Source organism: Ovis canadensis, chromosome 15 (genome assembly GCF_042477335.2).
Source record: "Ovis canadensis isolate MfBH-ARS-UI-01 breed Bighorn chromosome 15, ARS-UI_OviCan_v2, whole genome shotgun sequence".
Taxonomy (NCBI): Eukaryota; Metazoa; Chordata; class Mammalia; order Artiodactyla; family Bovidae; genus Ovis; species Ovis canadensis.
In genome coordinates, this window is record NC_091259.1 from 55,876,867 (window position 1) to 55,882,921 (window position 6,055).

At 40.9% G+C, this 6,055-nt stretch overlaps 1 pseudogene; it reads right to left on the reverse strand.

Moving 5' to 3' along the window:
• Window positions 1-1,013: 1,013 nt before the first annotated feature.
• Window positions 1,014-3,107, reverse strand: LOC138420010 (tripartite motif-containing protein 5-like; annotated as a pseudogene).
• Between the last annotated feature and the right edge of the window lie 2,948 nt (window positions 3,108-6,055).

Consider the following 6,055-nt stretch of genomic DNA (forward strand, 5'->3'; position numbering starts at 1 on the left):
ACAACACACTTTAAAATATCCAAGGTTTAACAAACAAACCAAAAAAGAAAACTGCAAAGAAAATTTGTGAATAACTTGAATTGAGTAACGATTAAAGCTAAACAATCAAAATGTATAAAATATAATTACTTAAATGCACTTATATCATTAAACACTATATCAGAAGAAATGGTCTCAAATCAGTGATCTAAGTTTCCAATTCAAGAAACTAAGAAAGCAGAGTAAATTAAACTAGCACTCACACACACACATGGACAAATATATCTACACACACAGAGAGAAAACAGTAAATGTAAGAGTAGAAATAAATAAATCATAAAAGCTTTAAAATAGACAAAATAGCTAAAGAGTTATGTTTTTTAAATCAATAAATTAACAAAGCATAACTAAACTGATCAAGAAAAAAGTGAAAAAGCAAATAACCAAAATCAGGCATAAAAGAGGAGACATTACTGTGAATATTATAGAAATTAAGGGGATAATAAAGAATTACTGTAACTAATTTTATGCCTACAAACCATACAACTTAGAATAGACAAATCCCCACAAAGAGATGCAAAAACTGACTCCAGGATTGTAAAAGATCTAAATAACTGTAAAACAAGTAAAATATTTTAAACACTTTAAATAAGAAATAACCAGAGTGAGATAATTTCTCTAGTGAATTCCATTGAATACTTAAAGAATAAATAAGAATCTTTCAAAAATTTTCTTCAGAAACAGAGAAAGTGGGGAAAAAATCTCAAGAGCTTAAGGAGAAAAAAAAGCCTCTTGATATCTGAAATGAATTTGTCTGCGGCAAAGCTGGAACACGTAGAAGGATCTGATAAATGCTTAATACCAGCTCACAGATAACAGGAGCCTTTAGAAAACCATCAAACACAATGAATCTTCTCTCCACAAAGTTCTGCACTGAATATTTTATTCTTAAAAAAAATAAAAATTTCCCTTGTTATTCCTGCATTCGATTCTGGCATTGACTTATTCTTACAGCCTCTGAAATAGATGCAGAGAAGGGGGACTGTAGGTTCCAAAGCAACCTTAGTGAGAACAGCAGAGAGACACAGCAACACAGAAGAGAAGGACATTTTCTCTTCATTTTCCTCATGTCTCAGATGCTGAGGCTTCAGTGGTTGACCTCTGCAACTGATGCTCCACATGTGAGATGAGATTGTTCACCAACTGGTTCTGCTGGACTAGCTTATCCTCAGAGTCGGCCAGGTTATCCAGACCAGCTTCCTCCTCAGTCTTCAGGTTTTGCAGTTACTTCAGCTCCTCACTGTCCAGGATCTCTCTCAGTTTTTTAAACTCTGTCTAACTATTTTCTCTTTCATGCTGTATTTGATTCTACAGGAATGAGAAAGAGAGAGAGAGAGGAGGAGGAACATTTCTTGGGGAACATGACTTTTCCTGTTTTTTTTTCTTTTTTTCCTCTCCATCACATTGCAAAATAATGGCCTCAAGTCTGCATTAGTGAGGTAAACTTTGAGTCCAAATGAAATTCTTGGGGGTATGACTCGGACATTACACAGCTGTTCAGGACACTTGTACCTCCTTGGATTACTCCTGACCCCTTCCCTCCACCCTCTGCCAAACAGTTGACACTGAGGACGAACCAAGAGCCATTGCCAGGTGTCTCCCCAAGACTAATAGACAGGACAAGAATGGATATGCAATTCCCTAATCATCCTCGCCAGAGAGTCCCTCTGTATGAATACCTCCCTTCCGCTATCTGTGTTCATTTGTGATATATTCACTTTTCAGTACTCATTCCTATCAGGGAAAGGACAAAGAAAAATACAAGTCAAATGACACAGCTATCAGGGAACAAAGAGAAAGGCAGTTCCTTGTGACCAATCCAAAGTCTTGCCCAGATGTCTAACTCCTTCAAGAAGCATCTCCTCACACCTTCCAGGTAGAAATCTCTTCTTGAATTTCATCTTCCAGCATCTCAACTTTCTGCTGTTCCCCCTTTAGTCTCTCCAAAGATTCCTGGAGTTTCCCCTGTGAGAAAAGAATCACACTAGAGTCAATCTATGGGCTTTCTCACATCACTGTAGAGCATAAATGAGGAAAAATGAATCTGATTTCCAAGGAGAATAGACTTTACAGAAACTGAGAGCAGCATTTAGAATCTGTGATTTGGAAAGAAAAAATTGAGGTAGGATATGTGTTCTTTATGACTCGAACAGTAAAAGTCACTATATACTTGCCAAGAGAAGATTGATTCCTTCTATTCTAGAAGAAATCTGATCCTGCAGCAGGGAAACATCTTACACATTAATCCAGCAAGTGTCTCAGTTATTCCTCCTGTTCAAAGGGGTAATGAGAGCTTCTCCTAGGTACCAGATCTCCATGTATTAACACAAGGAACATGAATATCTACTTCTGGCTAAGAGTCTGCACATAGAGTTATAACGTTATAATTGGAGAAATGCACAGAAATGTTTCTCAGACATCAGAAGGTGGGCATAGGAAGAGAAGAGGTCATAGGCCTCAGGTTCTTGGTGTCCAGGTAATTAAACTCCAATGCAAAATAGACATTTCCCCTTAATTACCAGTTTCTTACAGGTCTTCCCTCTGTTATGGTCTCTTACCTGGTACTTCTGGACAACCTCCTCCATGAGGAATATGTGGTGACTTGAGACGGCTCACAAAGCCAGCAAATGACCTTCCCATCTTTCTCACAGAAGAGCAGGAGTTTCTCCTTTGCTACCCTGGGCTCACCTTGAAATCTCTGAACCTCTCTGCTTATGTTAGCCAGGTGCCAATTAGGCCTCAGGTTCCCAAGCTCATGACTGGTTCTGCACACAGGGCAGCTACACTCTCTCTTTTGCCTGATCGTGGACCCCTTGTTATTTACAGTGATGCAAGCTTGGCACAAAGCGTGACCACAGTTAAGGCTCAGGGGTTCTGTCAGAAGCTTCAGGCAAATGGGCAAGTCATCTCCTCCTGTAGGTTCACCAGTTTTCCTGAAGCTATGGTAACTTTTCCCCTGCTCCTACCTGTCCTGACTTCTGAGGACTTTCTTATACAGATCCTTGCATGATTGGGAAAGATAATTGGAGTAGAGTAAGAAAAGTAGAAATACATGATACTTAGTTCAGTTCAGTTAAGTCGCTCAGTCGTGTCTGATTCTTTGCGACCCCATGAATTGCAGCATGCCAGGCCTCCCTGTCCATCACCATCTCCCGGAGTTCACTCAGACTCACGTCCATCGAGTCGGTGATGCCATCCAGCCATCTCATCCTCTGTCATCCCCTTCTCCTCCTGCCTCCAATCCCTCCCAGCATCAGAGTCTTTTCCAGTGAGTCAACTCTTCGCATAAGGTGGCCAAAGTACTGGAGTTTCAGCTTTAGCATCATTCCTTCCAAAGAAATCCCAGGGCTAATCTCCTTTAGAATGGACTGGTTGGATCTCCTTGCAGTCCAAGGGACTCTCAAGAGTCTTCTCCAATACCACAGTTCAAAAGCATAAATTCTTCTGCTCTCAGCCTTCTTCACAGTCCAACTGTTGCATCCGTATATGACTGCTGGAAAAACCACAGCCTTGACTAAATGGATATTTGTTGGCAAAGCAATATCTCTGCTTTTCAATATGTTATCTAGGTAGGCCATAACGTTCCTTCCAAGGAGTAAGCGTCTTTTAATTTCATGGCTGCAGTCACCATCTGCAGTGATATTGGAGCCCAAAAAGATAAAGCCTGACCCTGTTTCCACTGTTTCCCCATCTATTTGCCATGAAGTGATGGGACCAGATGCCATGACCTTTGTTTTCTGAATGTTGAGCTTTAGGCCAACTTTTTCACTCTCCTCTTTCACTTTCATCAAGAGCCTTTTTAGTTCCTCTTCACTTTCTGCCATAAGGGTGGTATCATCTGCATATCTGAGTTTATTGATATTTCTCCTGGCAATCTTGATTCCAGCTTGTGCTTCTTCTAGCCCAGCGTTTCTCATGGTATACTCTACGTAGAAGTTAAATAAGCAGGGTGACAATATACAGCCTTGACATACTCCTTTTCCTATTTGGAACCAGTCTGTTGTTCCATGTCCAGTTCTAACTGTTGCTTCCTGACCTACATACAGGTTTCTCAAGAGGCAGGTCAGGTGGTCTGGTATTCCTATCTCTAGTTGCTGCTTATAAATCAAATACAGGCCAAGGTCAAGTTATTGAAGGATATAAAAAGAAACATTCAGAAAGAAGGATCCCAGTGACTAAGCCAAAAGAACATTGCATAATAATGTTAAACACTTTACCAGCAGTTCATGGTTCTTATTATGTGACAAATTCCATCTATATCTTGCTATTTAATTTTACTAAACAAAAGTTGTCCCAATACCTTTTCTACTAAGATTTTTATGACCCACCCACCATCTTTTTGTTTCCCATGCCCAAGAAGCATCCTCAATATCAAAAAGCTGAAAATACTTAAAGCTTTTGGGCTTTTATGTCCACTCTTCTCTCAGCATTAGATGCTGCCATTGATATTAGTATGATTCATATTTCAGTAAACTCTCTCCTAACCAGTCAGTCCTAAAGGAAATCAGTCCTAAATATTCACTGGAAAGACTGATGCTGAAGCTGAAGCTCCAATACTTTAGCCACCTGAGGCAAAGAACTGACTCATTGGAAAAGACTCTGATGCTGGGAAAGATTGAAGGCAGGAGGAGAAGGGGATGGCAGAGGATGAGGTGGTTGGACAGCATCACAGACTCGATGGGCATGAGTCTGATCAAGCTCCAGGAGTTGGTGATGGACAGGGAAGCCTGGACTGCTGCAGTCCATGGGGTCACAAAGTCAGACACAACTGAGGGACTGACCTGACCTGAACTGAACTGAACTGAAACTCTGTCCTCACATATTCTCTCATCACAAAGACTTGCGCTAACTAAATTACTTACATTGTAACCATCGCCATCATTTGCTGTACATTTACAATGATTTCCGGGCTTCCCTGGAAGCTCAGCTGGTAAAGAATTCACCTGCAGTGCAAGAGACCTTATTCAATTCTTGCTGCTGCTGCTGCTGCTGCTGCTGCTAAGTCGCTTCAGTCGTGTTTGACTCTGTGTGACCCCATAGACGGCAGCCCACCAGGCTCCGCCGTCCCTGGGATTCTCCAGGCAAGAACACTGGAGTGGGTTGCCATTTCCTTCTCCAATGCATGAAAGTGAAAAGTAAAAGTGAAGTCGCTTAGTCGTGACCAACTCTTCGCGACCCCATGGACTGCAGCCCACCAGGCTCCTCTGTCCATGGGATTTCCCAGGCAAGAGTACTGGAGTGGGGTGCCATTGCCTTCTCCATTCAATTCTTAGATAGGGAAGATCCACTGGAGAAGGGAGAGGCTACCCACTCCAGTGTTCTTGGGCTTCCCTAGTGGCTCAGCTGATAAAGAATCCACCTGCAACATGGGACACCTGGGTTCAATCCCTGGGTTGGGAAACTCCCCTGGAGAAGGGAATGGCTACCCACTCCAATATTCTGACCAGGAGAATTCCATGGACTGTATAGTCCATGGGGTTGCAAAGAGTTGGACATGACTGAGCAACTTTCACACACAATGATTTCTCACTTCATCATGACATAATATATGACAATGTGTTTGTATACATAAGAGAAAAAATTCTTTATCTGATGTATGAATGGAGATGATGACTTATAATGATCATGTATCTTCAACACACAAAATGAAGTTGAACCTACAGAGACCTATCACCTACCCCATTGAGTTAAAGAAAAGAAAAAAGATTTCATGAACCTAGTTAATACTTAAGAGCAATGGGTAGTATGGAAATGAAGAAATAGAAACCAACTGGGAACTTCTGCAAAGTCTTGACTGTGTAAACAGTGATTTCACCTTGACCTGAAATATGTCAAAGATATTGATAGAAATCTAACTATGTATTGTATGAGGATGGTGGAGAAGGAGTTAGTATGAATAGATTCAGAGGATCACAGAAGTCAGATATTTAAAAGCATATAAACACTGATGAAATGAATATCAGTCCTGAGGAAAACACCCTCAAAATATTAGGCCAGATCATTCAACTAATTATTG